The 22,577-nt window shown below is 39.4% G+C and overlaps 1 protein-coding gene across 3 annotated transcripts in view; it reads right to left on the bottom strand.

Moving 5' to 3' along the window:
- Positions 1–18,495, bottom strand: part of cdc42se2 (CDC42 small effector 2) — a 58,472-nt gene extending 39,977 nt beyond the window's left edge. The window contains exons 1-2 of one of the 3 annotated variants that reach the window (XM_067434114.1): positions 18,247–18,495; positions 14,537–14,631 (exon numbers count right to left, since the gene is read on the bottom strand). The gene's annotated coding sequence lies outside the window, so the exon portion shown is untranslated. Of the gene's footprint in view, positions 1–1,476; positions 1,666–14,536; positions 14,632–18,246 lie in introns of those variants that run through there. The other 2 variants (XM_067434112.1, XM_067434113.1) reach the window with 2 other exon arrangements.
- Between the last annotated feature and the right edge of the window lie 4,082 nt (positions 18,496–22,577).

Below are 22,577 nucleotides of genomic sequence, written 5' to 3'. Positions count from 1 at the left end.
ACATATGTGGTCCTGAATCAGACCCAGATCTGATTTTTTCCAATGCGGCCGCAGAACAACCAAGGCGGATTTGATGCGACTTTTACGTCAATCTATGTCGACATTTGTCACAATTATGCGCCGGCGAGTTAGCCCTAGACACAACAGACACAGACAGTAACATTAAAAGCAAGTAAATGGAGGGAGAGTGAGGTGTTAGACCTTATTAGTATATGGGGAGATACTTCAATTCAAGCTAAACTAGAAGGATCCTACCGTAACCACTCCGTTTTTGAATGCACACAAAATGAAAGAACGGGGACACAGAAAAACGTGGCTTCAGTGCCAAAGGAAGGAGACAAAATGCCAAAATAACCAATTTTGCTCTCTTTCTTTTCGTTCTTCTCGTCTTTAACACCTGCTCATTACTGTTATGGCTTCCATTACACAAACATTTTTAAATAAAAGCAAAAATGCTTACTCCTTCCATAACCTCCCGAACTATAGTGCAACAGCGCGCTGCGTCTGATGTCATTGATATTGTTCTTTTGCACATGCTGGTTAGTTAGAAACCTCAAAGAGTTCACACTGGAATCAGATATAGGCCACATTTTAAAAGTTAATGTTAACAGCCAAACAAAAAATCGGATCGGAGCTAAAAATCAGAATTGAGCATTAAGACTTGCAGTGTGAAGGGGGCTTTAGAATCAAGTGAGGAGATAGGGTGGTAGAGGGATGCTAAAAGGAAAATGGTCAACAAAAGAAGGTAAATCTGCTGTATATATATACTGTATATATACACCTCTTATCGTTGATTAACTTGATGTGCTCCACTCATGTTTAATTAGGTTTATTATCTGAGTGTGCTCCACTTGTGTTTAATTAGGTTTAATTATCTGAGCGTGCTCCTCCCGAAATTTGTTTAATAAAACATCACTTAATAGGGTTCAGATAACATACTATTTTGAGTGTCCATTTATTAAACCAATCTCCTTCATTGTATTAACTAAATGTTTTAATTTCAATTAACTCAAAATTAAGGCAACCAGGTAACTTACTTTAAGTTAAACCAACAATATTTTTTTCATAACAGCAAACACCGGCCCTTAGTGAGCGAAAAACAATACAAATCTCACCAACTCCAAACTTTTGAACACTAGTGTATGTACTGTTACTACGATATAAAATGATTCATATCAGGTTATATAACCTTTTGGTCGTACCATCTTCCCCTGTTTGTAAGAAACCAAGTGAGTGCATTTTATAACTTGGGCAAATACATCAGAGCACCATTAACATCAAGATCAGCAACACCTCACGCAGAATGAACGGCAGTCTCATTAGACTGATTTCGCTAAACCACATCATTCTGTCTGACACACACACACACATACACAAGTGACCTCGTGAACTGGTCGCATAAATCACACACAACTGCGACTACAATTCCACTGGAAACAAATGAATCAGAATCTTGATTAAAAAGAGTTTACTCACCATCCTCAGCTCCATCGATGAGCTGAGAGGAGAGGCGAGTTGCGTATATTCCCCTCTGGTGTGAGCAAGGCTAAGGAGCTGTGAGCTCCAGACTGCGCTCCGCTCTCCAGGAGGCCTTTGTCCCTCACTCAGTTACGGATCAGCGGGCAAGAGGCATTCATTCACTGCATCACTGACTCTCCCCCCGGCCAGGAATTGTGCACGCTCCTAAGGTATAAGCTCCGCCCCCGACTCCCCATCCCAACCGCCCTACTGTCGTGGAGGCTTTTATGTAAGCACCATCCTCTCACTAAGCGCAGATTGCGTAAGCAATACCAGGGTGGAGAAACACTCTGAATGTACTGGCTTACAAGGAAACTAGTGACGAAAACCCCAACGATCCGTAATCCTGTTCCCTGTATCACATAAGAGAATTGTTTGACTTGTCTTCATCTCCTAGAATTACACTCCAAAGAACAGTTTAGACTCATGAGTGCCAGTGTTGGAATATTAGCATGAACGGAACATGAGATAGATAACATGAGCAAATGCAACTCAGCAAAAACGGCTGATTAGAGAAGTAGAACTATAAAGTTTTTTTTTTTTTTTTTTCAGTAAGGGAAAACCCAGCTGCCTGTTTCCAATTTTATTAACCAAAGCAGTACATGGTACAATTCCTTTGCTTGTTGAGTGCCACTTTTCAATTCCTTCATCCTTGGACTTGTTGCTACGGAAGCCGCTAGTTAGTAGTAAAAGTGTGTGTGCATGTGTATTGTGTGGGGAGGTCTGCATTTACTGTACACAGGCTATTACGGAGCCCCTTACATGACATGCAAGGAAAAAAAGGTAAATAGTGCAGACGATTTACCATTTCGTTCCCTCGATTTATAAATCGTCCGCACGTTATACTAATTAGTTCCCTCGATTTATAAATTGTGGGCACGATTTAATAAATCAAGGGAACAAATTAGTAAATTGTGCGCACGATTTAGCAAATCGAGGGAACGAATAAGTAAAATGTGCGGGCTATTTATAAATCGAGGGAGCGAAATAATAAAACGTGCGCACAATTTATAAATCAAAGGAACGAAATAGTAAATCGTGCGCACGATTTAGCCTACTAGTTTTTTACTGCATGTCATGTGCAGGGCTCCATAAGCTATACACACAGAGTGTGTGTAACCATAAGGTGCAGGGTTTGTCTGGCTATCAGCAGACCAAGCTCAATTTAAGATTGAACACTGGTCTGGGGTGTCTGCTCTGTATTTTCTACTGCACAAGAGGCGTGATAAACTAGCATAATTCAAATGACTCCGTACGCAATTGGATAGTCCTTCAACCAATCAGACCACAAGAGAGGGATAAACAAGCATAGTTCAAAAGACTCTGTATGCAATTGGATAGCCCTTCAACCAATCAGACCACAAGAGGCATGATCAACAGGCAACAACCCATCGTTTCTCTATCTGTCATCCAAGCCTGCAGCACCCCTCTCAGAAACTGAAGCCTCCGCCCCTCGATCGCACCCAGGTGGCCGGTCCAAGTATAGCCACCCCTCAGTGTTTTCTAATGGACGCGAGGCAAACTAAACAATCAAATTATTACACTTCAAATATTTTTTTCCCTAAAATTAGTTTATGTCATTGTAGGCAGTTATCATCACAATGATTTCATTTCAAGTGTTTGTTTTTTAAATAAGTTTAGTTTTAGTTAGTTATTTGATGCTATAAAAACGGGGGGTGTGACGTCATGATTGACAGCTGATATCGAGTGAAGTTGTCACTGAGGCACTAACAGACTTTTTTCAGGATTTTTGGGAGCAGTTTGGAGCTTTAGCTTTAATTTCTACATTTCCATAACTGTTTATTTTATACCAACATAATTAATTGTTCTGCATCTGTGAGAGTGTGGGCGGGCTTTTGATATCGTGGCAGTACTTCGAGCTCGTCTTCCTGCTCTCTACTGCGTAGACTCCGGTCCCAAGATGTCAGCGTCATACAGGGCGTCTGAAAGCTTCAACTCTGGTCAGCGGAAACGGCGGATGAAGTTGCGTCGTCCATATTTTTTACGGTCTATGCCCTGTCATCATTAAACCTGCCAATAGCGCATCAGGTGGATAAGCCAGTCTGTGATTGGTTCCTGCAAACGTGTAACAACAGCAGTAGAAATTAATGTACAGATTTCCAGACTGAGCTGCAGGGTGAAATCAAATCGCCGGCAGATCAGGCTGGGTTTACCCAGTCTAGTGCAGGACTGCAAGATATTGGAAAAACTGACATTGTGATATTTTGGTTTTCTGCGATAATATACTGCGGTATGAAAAAAAATACAGCAATTTTCACCAGGTGACCAGATAATTTTAGAATCTGCATCTGCATAGTAAATTATATTAACATTTTCGAGTGTAAACCATCTTTTTAGGGATGAACACTTTGGGAAACACTTGATTTAAACTAAAAAAAAAAAAGAATTGGGGTGTTCACACTTGGGAAAACAGACTTAAACCTCTTTCAGTGACCATAAAGTAAATCTCTTTCCTCTCTCATATGACACATTACTATAAAATGATCATTTTTATTTTAATTATTACTGAATATTTTTTTTTAACAAAATAAGAAATTTGTTGCAATAATACTATTGTACTATAAAATAAATTGGATTTAATAAATTATTTTTTACTAAAATTACAATACTATTATTCATGTTTTCAAACCTTAATTTTCATTAAGCTTTTTTTTTTTTTGGTGGTTTGACAGCAAATAAATAAATGCACTACCAGTTTCAGGGGGTTCATTTGTTATTGTCTGAATTGTTTTCCATTTGTTATTGTTCATTTGTTACAGTCTTGCCAAGATTCAGGCCCATTTAGTGCATTTTTGTTTTAAAACAGCATTTTAAAATGAAAACAATCCTCATCTATACTCGCGTTTCCACTGCGCTTCAAAAACGATTTCCGTCCACACTACATGACTGAAAACACATCACATGACCGCTCAGGCACACTGGGCTTGCGCATACATGTAGGCAGCTGAAGGATTTTAAACTGCAGAGTTTAACTCCACAATGGATGAAGCATGATCGCTCACACAAAAGTCACTACCCAAACAAGCAGATTTCTGTTAGTCAATGCAACAAAGTGGCGGGACCAAATATTTTTTTTTTAGCCCTCACGCAAACTCCTGAACGAAATGACTGCATGTAGTCCATGACATTTTTCTGAACAATGGTAAGTGTGACTGAACCTTCAAAGTCACATAAGAATTACTTTATGTTCTTGGACAGTTTTTGCAAATAGTTAGACAAAATTTCTGTTAAATATTTATATAGGTCTGAATTAGACCGTGTGTGTTCCATTACATGGGCATAGTCAGGTGCACTGGAGGGAAACTCTATGGCAATACAATGTTGATAATGCAAGCCCACAAAAACACTGGCCATCTGCACGGGCTTCAGCCCTTTTTGCCAATGCTGCCAAAAGCGGACTGAGCAGTCTCTTTCTCTTTTCTTTACATTCACTCCGGTTCAGGCATAATTATTTACCATAGAAAAAAGCTGTTCTTTCACTGCCTGCTCTGACTCAATAAGAAAAGCGGCTCCGTTAAAATTTTTGTTTAGCTCTTTCTCAGATGTCACAGATGGTATGTCTATGCAGCAAGACAAACAAACAGATACAAAAGGTCTCTTGCTTCCTAAGGCTGGCCCAAATTATCGTCCACTTGGGAATGTTCCACTTTGTCCAGAATCTGGGATTTTAGCTCCAAAGCTTGTACCTGGGCTAGCTTGGGTAATGGCTCTCCTCTCCCTCCTATCGGCTTTCCTTATTGTTGGTTTGACCCTAAAGGTGGTGTCCAAACCTGCTCCTGGAGGGCCAATGTCCTTCATAGTTTAGCTCTTCCTGCTTCAACCTAACTGCCTAAAGGTTTCTAGAGTTCCTAAAGAACCGGCCTTGTGGGATAGGAAAGTGTTCATCGTAATCTTTCCGGAAATAGTAGGTAACCTGGGGTCCTTTTTGCCAACTCTTTCAAAAGACCTATGACCATATTTGGACATACTTCTTTTGTCAGATAAAAAATATGTTTCACCTACTATACAGTAGGGATTTTTAAAGGTTTTATACCCCTGGAGTGGAAAATCTCACAGTAACTTTCTCAAACCTGGTTGGTAGATGTGCCCAGCTGACCAATTTTAGTTGATTCAGTTACACCGCAGTGAAATAAGTAGATCTTAACCAATAAAAGAATAAAGGAAACTGTGCAGCCTTTTTAAGGCCATTTGCCTGATCTTGCTTGTGAATCTGGTTAACATAAATTGCATTTCTTTAAAGTATCTGACTATTCCTGGATGTGATGAAGTAGGCTAAGTGGCAGTAGTCCATTGCTAAAGAAATTATAGGATCTTGTTGGATTGATTTATACACCATATTGAGCAGACAGTGCTTTTTGCATGTATTTAGTGGGTGCAATAGCTGGAAACAATAGCACAACATTGCAACATCCAATTTACTGGATAAAGATGCCATTTTCAGCCATATTACGAGGTCATCCTTTCATTCAGCACTAATATGCTATTGGTTTCCATGTAGAGGAGTGAGATTGATCAGAATTGAAGGTTTCAGTCGAGTCCGTCAGTGGTTATCAATGCTCTGCACATTTTGTATATCTCTCTTATTTACACATAACAACCCTGGACATATGTCACCCACAGTGGCAATCCCCTACTATATGTAGCACATATGCATAATACAAAACTAATGCCCATTACAGCATCTACTAGATATTTTTGCATTGTATCGAGCAACAGCAACCCATCAGCCGACCGTTCCTCCAGACCCTTAACATCGAAGTCTGATTCCATAATAAAGCTGCTTAACTTTTTCACTCCACTGTGCAAGGGGCACATTCTGATGACATCATGCTTTTTTTAGCATCCAGTAGACAAGTCCTCCTTTTGTGATCCAGATCACAAGACCACATAGTCACAGGCCTCTGTAGACTGTAACTGGTCCACTTTAACTTTCATAAACCTTTCAAACAAACATCTGATCTATAATTTCAATTCTCCCAGCCAGATGAGATTTACTATTATTAATATATGCATGATGCCATGATTTTTCAATTATTTTCATGCCTAACAGACCACAGCTTCCCCCTTAAAATCCCTGCGGCAATCTGCAAGCAATCACATCATTATAGCATGGAACAAGCGGATTGGCCTCTGCTGATCCTGCAGCCAATGAGATGCTTGCTCAACATTTAAATAGTCTGATTCAGGGTCCACCTCTCTAGATCTTATGTTATTTATGTATGTCAATTCATGCAGCAGCAGCAGCATATCTTACATGCTCACAACATCGTATCTGTGTATTTGTTAGCAGCAGCTGGTCCAAACTTGCTCTGCAGCACCAGCAAAAATCAACAATGTACCCTATCTATTCTGCCAAGCCTGAACACAACACTACCAAATTCTTTAACATGCTAAAACTGTTAATAACTGCCGAGAGTTGTCATGATTGAATATATATGGAACACATGGCACCAGGATGCACTATGAGAAGAAGGTAAGCCGGTGGAGGCAGTGTGATGCTTTGGGCAATGTTCTGCTGGGAAACCTTGGGTCCTGCCATCCATGTTGATGATACTTTGACACGTACCACCTACCTAAGCATTGTTGCAGAACATATACAGCCTTTCATGGAAACAGTATTCCCTGGTGGCTGTGGCCTTTTTCCACAGGATAATGCTCCCTGCCACAACGCAAAAATGGTTAGGAAATGGTTTGTGGAGCACAATGAGTTTAAAGTGTTAACTTGGCCTCAAAATTCTCAAAACTGCTCAAGAAACACAGTGCTTTGCAGTTTATTGGTTATGTGGTTGCATAGCCGCTAACCATTTGGGGTGCCCATGCTGAGCCATGTCCCACCAAAAACACCAACAGTGAGCATGTGAGCATCAGAACTGGACCACGGAGAAATGGAAGAAGGTGGCCAAGTCTGATTAATTACATTTTCTTTTACATCACATGGATGGCTGGGTGTGTGTGCATCGCTTACCTGGGGAACATATGACACCAGGATGCACTATGGGTAGAAGGAAAGCTGTCGGAGGCAGTGCGATGCTTTGGGCAATGTTGTGGTGGAAAACCTTGGCCCCTGCCTTCCATGTGGATATTAATTTGACACGTACCACATACCTAAGCATTGTCGCAAACCCTGTAAGAAGGAAACGGTATTCCCTGGTGGCTGTGGCCTCTTTTTCAACAGCAAAAAATGTTCAAGAATGGTTTAAGGAGCACAAAAATGAGTTTGAGGTGTTGACTTGTCCTCAAAAGATCTCAATCCAATCGAGAATATGTGGGATGTGCTAAACAAACAAGTACGATCCATGGAGGCCCCACCTTGCAACTTACAGGATTTAAATGATCTGCTGCTAACATCTTGGTGCAAGATAACAGCACACCTTCAGGGGTCAAGTGGAGTCCATGCCTCCATGGGTCCGGGCTGTTTTGACAGAAAAAGGGGAACCAACACAATATAAGGAAGGTGATCATAATGTTATGCCTGATATATATACACACTCACCTAAAGGATTATTAGAAACACCATACTAATACTGTGTTTGACCCCACCTTCAGAACTGCCTTAATTCTACATGATATTGATTCAACAAGGTACTGAAAGCCTCCCACCATATTGATAGGATAATGTCTTGCAGTTGATGGAGATTTGTGAGATGCACATCCAGGGTACGAAGCTCCTGTTCCACCACATCCCAAAGATGCTCTATTTGGTTGAGATCTGGTGACTGTGGGGGCCATTTTAGCACAGTGAACTCTGTCATGTTCAAGAGACCAATTTGAAATGATTTGAGCTTTGTGACATGGTGCATTATCCTGCTGGAAGTAGCCATCAGAGGATGGGTACATGGTGGTCATAAAGGGATGGACATGGTCAGAAACAATGCTCAGGGAGGCTGTGGCATTTAAACAATGCTCAGTTGGCACTAAGGGGCCTAAAGTGTGCCAAGAAAACATCCCCCACACCATTACACCACCACCACCAGCCTGCACAGTGGCAACAAGATGGATCAATGTTCTCATTCTGTTCATGCCAAATTCTGACCCTACCATCTGAATGTCTCAACACAAATTGAGACTCATCAGACCAGGCAAAAAAAATTCAGTCTTTAACTGTCCAATTTTGGTGTGAGAGAGAGAGAGAGAGAGAGAGAGAGAGAGAGAGAGAGAGAGAGAGAGAGAGAGAGAGAGAGAGAGAGAGAGAGAGAGAACCTTAAAGCATTTTTGATGCACTGTTAAGCACAATAAAAATATTCTAGATAAGTTGAAATATTCTTATAGCATTTTGATAAACTATAAAGCACAATAAAAAGTTTGGTGATCTAGTATCTGGCCCAGAATGTCTTTTAGCATACTAGAGATCTAAAGATGTTGTTTTAGACTTGAGATATCTGATGCCGCATGGCACGCTACACCTTGCAGCATGCATGAAAGGATGTGTTTAACCACAAATGTCACCAAGTCTGGCAGGATATGTTTGCATGTCCCCAATGGTAGAAGGTTAATTTCCATTTGCAAAGAAAGTGCAACAATGCTTGCCTTATACTGTCACTACAGCCAGCTGGCAAAGGCAACATCAATGTCTCATCTCTCCTTAAGGCAATGGCCCAGATACTATTGACTATTGACCAGTTGCTTAATAAAGCCATTACTGTCTGCCTAGGCCATTTTTGGCTCATGAACAAATATCTCAGATTATTCATAACATAATACCCTTAGGGCGATCAGGGAAGTAGCTTTTTTATTTTTTTGGAATTATACTTAAAAAATGCCCTAAGTGCTCTTATTAGTGTACTAGGTTCTTGATATAATTATATTAACATCTTACATTAACTTTGATGAGCTATTCTCACACTACAGCTTGGTAACAGCAAACTACTTTCAACTAATTACGATCATGATTGACACTGAATCCATGAGATCCATGAGACAGACTGAAACTGTGATATCAGTTTCAACTTCTATTGCATGCTTCACTTCACTTTTGAGCAGTATAGCTCTGACCACAAATAAATGTCAGTTTTGGTATTTGCACTTATTTCAGTGACTTGGTCTTCAGTCTTCAAATAAATGTAACATCTAAGGACAAAAACCCAGAACAAGCTTTGTTTTACAACATATAAAAAACAACTAATCATCATTTTGAGTAATGTTCTGTGCCACAGAAAACAGGATGTACACTGATTGACAATGACAGGGTTTCAGTCGCTCCGATTCATCTGAGCCAAAGACACTGTGCTGCCTCTGATATTATAGCTCATAATCCCTTATTATATTTTTCTATTGGCATCTCAAAGTAGACATTTTACTTTTACTGACTGATCTATTCCTTTCTGCCTGGCAGGGTTGGGCAAAATTCAGAATTTAAGAATTGGTTCCCTTTCAAATAATTTATTAAAGTTCCATCTTGGTCCATTAATCTGTATTTTTAAGGCCAATAAACGTTAAATTTAAACTCTTTAAAATAAAATAAAATTTGTAATTTAAAAGCATTCTTAGACATTGGGGGAGGAACAAAGGTTTTTTTTTTTGGGGGGGGGGGGTCTCTCATTGGTTTATTTAAAATAAAATAAATTATTAAAAAGTCAAATTCAGTTATAATTTACATAAATAATGTCATATTTTAGATTGGAAACAGTGAATATTCATAAAAAATGTCAAGTAGTTTGCATCACTCTATATTACTCTTGGTCTCTGAATGTTTTTTTATCATAAAACAGTTGTCAAATATTACATGTTTAGTAAGCCCCGCCTTCTTTCATTTGATTGGCCCTCTGACTCATTCTGACAGTGATGAGCGCTGTTATACTGCAGAGGGAGATCAACCTAAAAAAAAATTGTTTTACTTTTGTCATCCTAGCAACAAACATCAAAGAAGAATACAAAATACCAAAGTATCAAGAATATAAAATATTGGGGGGTGAGGCTCAGTTTGCCTATTTCTAATTATTCGGAGGGACATGTCAACCTCAATGTCTATGGTGGCTGGTTATGGCCCTGAATGGTACACAACCCTGCTGTATGCCTGTGCATGAAAATCACATTTATATACTGTATTCACCTTGTACTCACTATCAGCAGACCAAGCTCAATTTAAGATTGAACACTGGTCTGGGGAGTCTGCTCTGTATTTTCTTCTGCACAAGAGGCTTGACCAACGGCATAGTTCAAATAACTCTGTACGCAATTGGATAGTCCTTCAACCAATCAAACCACAAGAAGCGTGATAAACAGGCAATGACCAAGCGGCAACCTTCCGCGATCTCTCTTGAAGCCAATACGGAAGGAATGTAAACTGTAATTCCTTAACTGGTCACCAGAGGCAGGCTTCAGACCAGAAGGGAGCAGAATCTCATTGAGCCCCATGTTAAAATTCTCAACTTTACAGCAGAAAAAAAACATGTTTACAGCCTGGTACAAATTGTGGTTTTGGCTTAAAAGGCTAATTTTGATCTTCATGACAGAACAGAATGGCTTATCGGAATCCTATGGGTGATGTCACGGACACTACGTCCATATTTTTTTTACAGTCTATGCCCAATGACCCATCGCTTCTCTATCCGTCATCGTGTTAAACCCGCCAATAGCGCGCCAGGTGGATAAGCTAGTCTGTGATTGGTTCCCGCAAAAGTGTAACAGAAGTAGTAGAAATGAATGCACAGATTTTCAGACTGAGTTGCAGGGCGAAATCAAATCGCCGGCAGATCAGGCTGGGTTTAAAAGTAAAAAAGGGGCATAAGAAGTCCCCTTTATATTTGACATTGCTTGATGCTGTCTTCACACAGCAATTTTATCCTGTGGTTGGATGAGCAGTTTTTGTAGTTGCTAAGACGCAGCGTTTTTTTGTGTGTTGCTATGCATTTGTGAGAGTGTTCTGAATGGTTTCAGGTTTTGCCTTGTAATTATTACTGAAGTGAAAAGAGCCGTATTGCCTAGATAAGTCTCAGGTTCTTTGACACTTCTATAAGATTTCTTTCTGTATTTTTACCATTAACCAGCAGTTCAGTTGCTATATGATAAGATTAGTTTGATAGAACACCTCCTTCCTCAACAAGCTGCATGTTTTGAGGGATTTTTGGATGTTCATAGCACAAATTATGTGTTGGTGCGTTTTTAGATTATTGCAAACCCTGGGAGAGCCACGTTTTTTCCAATAAGACTATGTTGCAAGTGTAATACTTAGACGTGAGGCTTGCTTTAGAAAAAAAAACACCACATATTGTTCACTCTTTAATACGTTTACATCAGTTCAGGCCCTGCTATATAGTCTAAATAACATTATGAACTAATGTGCATTTTGTTGTTCAGCAAAGGCCAAAACAGAATTAAAGCTGAAATGCCACAAACTCTCAGGGACAAGTGCCAAGGTACAATTATGTGAGGAATTTCTGACCATCGCACAGACGAACGGTCTTAAGCATGGGAGGATCTCTTAAAGAGAAACATATGGAGGCTAGATTAGATTAGGACGTTCCTGGGCATTCTGCAGTGTTGACTACAAACACACAGCTTAACAGCATGCTGTAGCACACTCGCAGGAAACTGCAACAGTTTGAGCGAGAAAAAAAAAATGTGATTTCAGTCTTGGTATTAAAACAATCCTAGAATACACTCTTGTTTTGTCCTGAATAACAATGGTGCAACTCACTCAATGAGTATTTGACCAGATTTCTGTGCTTAGCAGCACCAAATAAAGATTATTTGATTTGCTCTTGGATCATATGATGAATTAGTTTGCAAAATATGCTCGTACCGAAGCTTGCAGTCATTCAGACATATGCTCTGATTTTTTTCTAGAACACAAAAGGAGAGAATTTGACTTATCTTTTTTATACGAAAGGTTATATGAATATTTTCTGTAAAATTGGCACACCACGGTGTAAGTAAATATTGACATAATTTTAATTTTGGATTTCTTATTTTAACAACCAGTGGGTAAAAACGTTCAGCTCACCAATTCAATTAATAACTACTCTTGGATTCACAAAATTTGCCTGTGGATTTAATCCAAGCTGTTGGAATTTGTCAGCTAAATCCTGCTAGTACAAGCAAGATCCAAATAATAACAGATGCAACACTTCATGCAACTTAAGCCTGAAGCTGTCCAAGACTTCACTTGTTGCAGATGTAGGCAAAAAGAAAAGCATTAAAAAGCATAAAAACACAGTGTTCTAAAGCATCCTTTCCTTTGCTGTAACTCTTAAATATCTCATGACTGAAGAGATAAGATGAAGCCATTCTACAGCTAGTTTAGATGAGTTTAATGAAGCATGAACAATCTCATTTAATAAAAAATGTATGGTTTCAGGTAATAGTTATAGATTTGTTTATACATTTTATCAAGAGAAGTGCAGCGAAATGTGTATTTCTTTTTTTTGTTTTTGTTTTTGTACTGGTTGCCAGGGTGTTGCTGTGTTGTCTACCATTCAAAAGTTTGGATTTTTTTTTTAAAGATATGAATACTTTTGTTAAACAAGGACATTAAATTGGTCAAAAGTGGCAGTAAAGACATTTATTATGTTACAGAAGATTTCAAATAAAAGTTAAAAAAAGTTTATATTCATGAAATAATCCTAAAAATGAATCACGGTTTCCACACAAACATGAAGCAGCACAACTGTTTTCAAGATTGATAATAATCACAGGAATAAATGACTTTTTAAAAACAGATATTTTAAAATCTTATATTTTCTTTAAAATTCTTCACCTACTTGAAGAATTTTGCCTTTTTTGTGTGCCTAAACTTAAACTGAGACTTGAGAGTTTGTAGATGTTTTAAGAGGCTGTTGTATTAACCTTGATTTATTGCAATATTGAGGCGTTCAGTTTTATCTTTATTTGCAAGAGACCATAAGGATTGGACTGTAGAGGACTGGAGTAAGGTCATCTCTGATGAGTCAATTTTCAGCTTTGTCCAACACCTGGTCGTCTAATGGTTAGACGGAGCCAGACTTGTCTTTGTGAAGGATGCATGAATCAAACCACATACAAGTTTGTCCTAATGTCCTGGAAGAAAACTTGATTCCTCCTCCTCTGACAATGTTCCCCAACTCTGAGGACTGGTTTTTCCAGCAGGACAATGGGGACTTTAAGCAGCAGCCACTGATGGAACAGCTACGGCGTTCTGGCATTCTATTGCGCATGCGCGACTTTAACTGCTACTTCGTGATGTTCTACTGTAACTGTCTACTACAAGAAAACAGCTGATTTGCCATAGTCATTAATACGTGACAGGTTAGATAAGTAAATATAGTTATGTGACATTTTAATTGTATCTGTTTATTAATTAATGCCAAAAGCAACCATTTCATTGCTTTTTAAATTACGTTTTTTTTATATTTTGTCAAATAACGTTAAATGATCCATTACGCCGTCTCTTTATTGTTGCTTAATGATTTTTACATTCTTTGGCTTAGGCAGTTACTGTTTACTTCCGGTTGCTGTTGCCGTTCCCTCAGTGGCTGTTGCTTAAAGTCCCTAATGCTTCATGCCACACAGCCAGGTCAATCAAGGTGTGGATGGAGGACCACCAGATCAAGACCCTGTCATGGCCAGCCCAGTCTCCAGACCTGAACCCCATTAAATACCAATGGAATGTGATCAAGAGGAATATGGGTGGTCACAAGCCAACAAACAATTTCGAGCTGCGTGAATTTTTGCACCAGGAGTGACATAAAGTCACCCAACATCAATGTGAAAGACTGGTGGAGAGCATGCCAAGGGGTATGAAAGCTGTGATTCAAAATCAGGGTTATTCCACCAGATATAGATTTCTGAACTCTTCCCAAGTTAAAACATTGGTATCGTGTTGTTTAAAAATGAATATGAACTTATTTTCTTTCCATTATTTGAGGTCTGACAACACTGCATCTGTTTTGTTATTTTGACCAGTTGTTGCTTTCGGGAAATAAATGCTCTAAATTACAATATTTTTATTTGGAATTTTGGAAAAATGTTTTCAGTAGTTCATAGAATATAACAAAATTGTTAATTTTACACAAACACATACCTATAAAACCAGAGAACCTGTTAATTTTGCAGTGGTCTCTTATTTTTTCCCAGAGCTGTATATAGTCCCCTGGTGCATGTGTACGCCAAAGCAGACTGTGAAAAGATAAGAAAAACTCCATTTGATGTCAGATAATGGGAAAAACATCCTAAGTCCAGTTCTCCTCTGGCTATTCAATCTAAACATAATGCCAATAATTAAGCAGCAAATGTCATGATATTGATTGAACGGAATGATTAATAATGAGTAAGTGTCTTGAAGGTTTAAGCTGCAAGTTGTTCAGTGCTGCACGCTGTGTAAATTTGACTGAGGTGTTTTAATAGAGGTCATTTCCTCCCTTTCTGCACAGACAGTATACGAGAGACTATGCTGACTTAACTACTTTTCTGACTGCATGTCTCGCATGTCACGCCGCAGAGCAAAGACTGTATCTGCTTTCCCTGCTGCATTGGGACCAATATTGACAATAAACAGCAAATTGCTTCATGGTGACTTCACATTCTGATCTGCCAATAAGCACCATAAGTCATGTTCTTCATTGTTAAAAGACAACAAAATGCAAGTGAATCCATACTTAAAGGAGTAGTTCACTTTAAAATGAAAATTATCACATGGTTTACTCACCCTCAAGCCATCTTAGGTGTATATGACTTTCTAAATGACTTTATACAATCAGAGTTATATTAATAAATATCCTGACACTTCCAAGAGCCACTTTAATGGCAGTGACCGAGTTTATTGAGTTTAAAGCTCAAAAAAGTGTATCCATCCCTCATAAACATTCTCCACACGGCTCTGTGGGGTGAATAAAGGCCTTCTGAAGTGAGTCGATGGGGTTTTGTAAGAAAAATATCCATATTTAACCCTTCATAAAGTTAAATATCTAGATTATTTAATTGTATACAATTTACAGAAAAGGCGTAACTGGCGCGACATAGATCTAGAATGTAGCATAAGCGTTTTGAACTGTGAGATGCGTTACACTTTCTTTGTAAATTGAATACGAAAGGTGGTCCGCCGGAAGCTAGATATTTGACTAAAGTTTTAAATATGGATATTTTTCTTCCAAAACCCCATTGATTCGCTTCAGAAGACCTTTATTAACCCCCTGAAGCAGTGTGGAGAATGTTTATTATGGATGGATGTGCTTTTTTGCGCTTCAAACTCAATGGAACCCTGCACTGCCATTATAGGGCTTGGACTAGACAGGACATTTTTTAATATAACTCTGATTGTGTTCATCAGAAAGAAGAATGTCATATACACCTAGCTGGCTTGATGGTGAGTAAATCATGGAATAATTTTCATTTTAGTCACTAGTCCTTTTCACTACTCCTTTAAAGTAATCTGGATTATATTTGGATGAGGCATGTCGGCAACATGCCATACACCGTGCCACATCCTGAATCTTTCTCGAAATAGGTGATTGAGGGAATGGCTTCTATAAGAAAATAATCAACAGTACACAAATAAATCAGGAAAATAAATGCACAAAAGTGAGCAGTCATTGACTCGCATTATACGAATCACCAAGGACCACGGTTTCAGTTAAAAATAGTTTTACTCTTCTATTGAACAAAAAGACACGTACATATTGGATAGCCTGTGGGCGAGTAAATTAACAGCAAATATACATTTTGGGGTAAACTATCCCTTTAATGAATGTTGCAGTGATTTACCACGGATAAGATAAGTTACATTTATTTTACATAGCAGTATAAAAAAGACACAAATTTTCAATAATTTATTTAAAGCCACAATATGTAATTTTTCACTGCTAGTGGTCGTTTATTCAAAACGCGAAGCTTGATGACGCCTGGATTACACGCTTTTATTATGCCGCAGACGATTGCTTCTGCTTTTTCTGGTCATGCGTACGCAGTGCTGTGTTATCATATTAGACACATTACTTGAGTGCGTTGAATGATATGTTAAAATGCTACTCTGTACGTTCGCTCTGCGGATGCTATGACAGACTTGTTGCACACTGCAGTAAACTAGATCAATATTAGGTATGGTATGGCATGGTAAAATATGGTACTCAGACTCAGGGTAAATCATGAAAACGAGATTTAAACAATAAGAATAACTGTGCTGAGCTACCGGTATATAAAAATGGTTAGTTTTCTGACAATGCATCCAAACAGTTGCTCACCTGTCTAATAAAAACATAATATTTTAAAGCATTTTTGGTGTTTCCATGGTTTCTGTAAAATAAAACCGGAAATTGAGGGTAACCCGGGTATGATGTCATTGATAGGCGACGCACAGACACGGCCCATGTCCTGGTTAAAATTGTTAATTTCTCTGGATTTAAACATTCTTGGAAACATTTGGGATAATGCACAAGTCAGCAAAATATATAACACTGTTCTAGTAGCCTAGAAATCTAGACGCATTTGCTGCCGCGAGTATCGCCTAGCAATTCTCAATACACGTCTGAGCTGTAAAAACCAAACTCTGGTCAGGCCAATCACATCGTGTATAGAGTCGGTGGGCGGGGCTTAACATAACGACGGCCGAGTTGCACTTGCGTGCTTCTAGTAAACACAGACCCTTGAGAACGGCGGTCTTTCAAATCAGCTTTGACCGTGACTCTGGAAGACTTGGAGTTAAGCTTTTCTCTGAGAAAAGAACAAAGAACGGCACTGAAGTCATTTTTAAAAAGGGAAGATGTGTTCGGAGTTTTGCTGACCGGATACAGCGAAAGTTTAATCTTCACATGTTTACTAGCTTCACTACTTCTGCTTCACGTTGCTCTGGTTGGTTGTAGCGCTATCCTATCGCGTGCAGAGGGAGTTTGAAAAACAACCGTTTATCCCTCCCCTCGAATTGAGCCCTGCCAATGGTGAGTTTCCAGACCAAACATCTTCTTGATGTGGTTCTAGTGGTTTTGGGATATTTTAATCCAAAAATCTTGCATATTATGTCTTTAATTCATATAATAGCCTCGTAAATATAACGATTATTGCACCAAGTCATATCTTTCAACTGTTTTCTGTTCATGGTTGCCAACAACAACACATTTGGTGCATTATTACAGAATGTTTATCTATACTGATCTATACAGAGTACATTTAAACATCACATATAGATCAGTGATTTATCAACATTTCATGCACCAGGTTAACCAATCAGAATAAAGAGTTGGAACTATCATGAAAGCCACTTCACATGGGCGTTTGCAGTGCAACACTAAGACTAAAATTCTCATTTTCATAACAAAAAGCGAGTCATCTGATTTTGCCTTGCTAATGAAGGAAAGTCAAAACAGAATGAATATAAACTACTTCCTAAAATACACTGGTATTCAACAGTTCCTACAGTATTTCTGAAGGGCTGTGTCTTAATGTTGGCTACAGAGTAGATCATAATGTTCCAGTACACATGTACGCCTATAGCCTAATACTATACCATGAAACAGGTAAGGTGTAACTCGGGGAATTAAACTGGCGTCATGTCTTGCAATATCACGTTGTATTAGTAAATCCAAATATCCTAAATCCTTTAGGCTAATGATGAAAAATTGCTGCATTACCATCTTATGAAACCAGTTAGGCTACTATTGAAAGGATAAATCCATTTACAGGAAAAGTGATTTCATTAGGCTACTTACCAGGCTGATTATTAAAGCAGTTTACTGAGACGTATCGTGAAGTTCATTAATGTGAACTGATGTATTGAGTCATTTGTATGAGTAGTTATCTTACCGACTGATGCTGATGCTGGTTTTCGAGGCTCAGCTGATCAATGCGGTAAATGATCCACCTGCGCCCGTTATCAGATGAGACAACCGATCGCCAATAGCATGAACACACACACACATCCAGCACTATCACGCGCTCACATTTGTACTTTCATCAGTCGTCTTTCTTTGTGTCTTTCTTGGTTATAAATGACAGCAGCGTTGGAGAAGGAACCCTTGAATGAGGCGGAACACTCCCACTGTGCGCTAAGTGGACAAAACACAAAGAAACAGCGCCGCCTATGCGTCAATATGGAATAATACAACACATCTTCCCACATTGGAAAACCCTCATGTTCTGTTTAGATGTTTCCGGATCCACAGCGGTGTTGTTGGCGTAAAATAAATATTTATCTCATTATTTGCTAAATTTTAATCCTTATTCAAATCCAGTATAAATAGGTTAAGCTTTTTTTCTGTTATAACTGTAAATATCAATTTGACCCCCAATAAATTAATTGAAAAATAAATAAATGAAGCAATAAATAGTTTTTCATTACCACTTAATATTCGAAATTAATATTCGAGAGAATACTTAAGACCCGTTCATACCAAGGACGACAAAAAAGATATAAGGATAAAGAAAGTTCTAAAATTCAGCAAAAGCTGCTGACGTGTTTCAGGCAGAATCTCAGCCAGCGCCTTTACCCACACCTACATTGAAGTGTACTAGCAGCAATTTATAATTTAAAGGGTTGGTTCACCCAAAAATGAAATTTACGTCATTAATGACTCACCCTAATGCATGATTTCACACCCGTAAGTTCCTCTTCGGAACAGTTTAACAAACGCGGAAGTGAAGACAATGCTGAATAAAGTCGTAGTTTTTTGTTATTTTTGGACCAAAATGTATTTTCGATGCTTCAAGAGATTCTAACTAACTGATGTCACATATGGACTACTTTGATGATGTTTTTATTAGCTTTCTGGACATGACAGTATAGGCATACACTTGCATACGCTCTCGGACTAAATATAAAATAGTTTAAACTGTGGTCTGAAGATGAACAGAGGTCTTACGGGTGTGGAACCAGGGTGAGTTATTAATGACATAAATTTCATTTTTGGGTGAACTAACCCTTTAAAGGGTTACTTCAGCGATTAGCGTATCAGTAGAAACCCTGGAGTATATTCAAATAATATATTCTGGAAAAATTCCTCTCGTGACGCAAATTGACGATATTTGCGTAATCTTTGGAATGTTTGCCCAGAAGCTAAAGACTACAGCCAGCAGAGGGAGCCATTTCCGCATGTTTTACACACACACTTGGGGGATGGAGATCACACTTACAACACAGCTCAGCTGCAGGCATTAATTTAAACGGATGCTAAGCAATGTAAGTGTTTCAACTTCTCATATTAATTTCTATGGAAGTTAAGCTTCCAACGGCATGAACTGAAAACGCATTGTGAATGTATGCCGCGAATGTGGTTGCGATTACCTCAGCTCTCATCAGGAGAGCTCATCAGCTCATTTATGACATTAAATGTAATCTGACTCCTAATCTGAGTTAGTGCTGACTTAAGCAGTGACTCGATGGGCGACTTGTCGCTGTTGAACCCGGGAATGTTGAGTCGACACAAGTTTTCCTGTTGATGTTTGTGTGTCATGAAAAGTCTACGGACCTGCTTACCTGTCGAAGTTGCTCATGAGGTGAGGAAAACAGTCCATTGCTCGGCTGAGTGTCCAGGTTGAGCGTCTCATCCATAGCCCGGAGCAACACAAGCTGTTTGACACAGTCATCCGTCTCGCTATGTATATTTTGAGGCCCTTCTACTTACTGTTGAGTGTGACAGCTGACTGCCTCATTACGGTTAACGTCATATATGCTAATTGTGGGAAGTGAGAGTTACTAGTAAACTCTGACGACGGTGCAGAGGGAGCTGAAAGTGAGGATGAAAGAAAGCAAGGAGGTGTAAAGGAAGAAGCTGGAGAATAAGCTTCAGCCGAACAACGCAAGGGACGTGTGGTCAGGAATGAAGACCATCACAGGGTTCAAGGTGAACCGAAATCAGGCTGAGGGATGCCTGGATAGGGCTAAAGAGCTGAATGTGTTTTTCAATAGGTTCAGCTCAGCTGCACCTTACCCTGTCCCCTGTCATACAGGTCCCCCACCCTCCCTGCCACCTGATCTACTCCCCTCTCACACCTCCTCAATGATTGGTGACACACGTTACATTTATATAGGCTAGCGCTTTTCTAGGCACTCAAAGCGCTTTACATAGAAGGGGGAATCTCCTCAACCACCACCAATGTGCAGCATCCACCTGGATGATGCAACGACAGCCATATTGCGCCAGAACGCTCACCACACTCCAGCTGATTGGTGGAGAGGAGACAGAGTGATTAAACCAAATACTGGGCAAAATGGTGCCACCACCCACCCCTCAACATCAACATCTTTCTTCCTAGCAGAAAGCACCATGCCCCTACCTCCCCCACCCCCCTGTCTGTCTCAAGCTGTCAGGTTAGGCTCCAACAAGGCTCCAGGTCCGGATGGTATCAGCCCCTGAAGGAGTCCTGAAGGTCTGACTCTGCGCTAACCAGTTATGTGGGATTTTATAACCTCAGTCTAAAGCTTGGAACATACTCTGCAAGAACAGAGAAATTTGTTTGTTTTCTCGAGGTGGCAAGAACAAGAAAAAAGTTCGTTCTTGCCAGTACATTCCATACTTCTCGAGAAAAGCAGGTGCCGATCATCTGCGTTTCTCCGCATTAACCACGCCCACTTTAAATGTCTGACCAATCACTCAATAGTTCCCGGACACCCGCAAGAAAAATGTTCTACTCAGGTGATGTGCCGAGAACAAGCTGCAAGAACTCCCGAACCAGGGCTGCGAGAACAAAATGACGTCATTTTGTTCTCGCAGCCCTGGGAGCGAGAATTTTTTTCTCTGTTCTTGTGGAGTATGTTGCAGGCTTAAGACTGGAGAAGATCCCTCTGCTGTGGAAAACATCATGCCTTGTCCCAGTACCAAAAAAGTCTTCTCCATCTGACCTCAGTGACTACAGACCGGTTGCCTTAACTTCTCACATCATGAAGGTTCTGGAGAGACTGGTTATGGCCCATCTGAGACCATAGGTGACCACCTCCATTGATCCACTGCAGTTTGCCTACCGCCCGGGGGTTGTTGTGGAGGATTTTATCATATACCTGCTTCAGCGAGCTCACTCACACCTGGATAAGGCTGGCAGCATGGTGAGGATCATGGTTTTTGATTTCTCCAGTGCGTTTAACACGATCCAGCCTTTGCTGCTTTCTTCACACAGTTATCACAGCAAAAAAACACTTCCTGGCACAGCTCTGGATGTTACTGAGCTGGCTAAAACATAACACTACACAACAACGAGCTATAATGATAACGCTACATAGAAATGATATTGTCACTTTCAGAGCATTTTTCCCCCAGCTGATGAATATTAAAAACTTTGTCTGCCAATCAGAACTGTTGTGAACGGGCCTTTAGAATTAGCAGCACGCAGTTAAAATAGTTAGTAGATGTAGTCGTTTCACTTGGCGGCCATCTTAGAAAGGCCTCAAAGGCAGCTATTTCAGTCATACAGTTCCTATCTTTTTGAATCAAGTTCTCCTAAGCTATTCTCCAAGCTTATGATTCAATTTCATATTTGAAATAACCAATGAAATCTGACAACGATCTCGTAAATTTGGTTTTAAAACGCTCACATCATGACAAAAAAGTGCATTTTTTAGGCTGTTCATGCTATGAAACACTGCAGCTGCAGTGTTTGATGTCTGAAGATGAGATGACTTTACCAATCAGCGATTGACTCTTTTACTTTGAAGGCAGGTTTTTTAGTCCGTCATATTGCACACTGCACTTTCTCCTATTCTATGAGTGCACCGTCTGTATATCTATAGTCCTTGGGAGTGTATATCACACCGCAGGACATTAAGCCAGTTTTTACCAAACTGTAAATGAGGACCAACCCATTGATGCATGTATATATATTTTAAAAAAAAGTGTTATATACAATATTTATATGTAATATGTACAGTGGGTATAGAAAAGAATCACCCCCCTTTAAAATAATCAAAATTTGTTGCTTTGCAGCCTAAAAAAGAAGACAGACAGTTTTTTTTATTCAGCTGCATTTACTCAGTTCAACTTATAACATCCAAGTAAAAAATATAAAACCAACATGTCAGATTTTTTTTTTTTTTTTTAAACAGATTCACTGAAAAAGGATCACCCCCTCGTTTCAGTATTTTGTTGAATCACCTTTTGCTTTAATTAAGCCTTTAGTCTGTTGCATGTGTTTCTACTAACTTTCCT

Source organism: Pseudorasbora parva, chromosome 23 (genome assembly GCF_024679245.1).
Source record: "Pseudorasbora parva isolate DD20220531a chromosome 23, ASM2467924v1, whole genome shotgun sequence".
Lineage (NCBI taxonomy): Eukaryota > Metazoa > Chordata > Actinopteri > Cypriniformes > Gobionidae > Pseudorasbora > Pseudorasbora parva.
The sequence above is the reverse complement of the archived record's forward strand: the minus strand, read 5'-3'. Positions and strand labels throughout refer to the sequence as shown.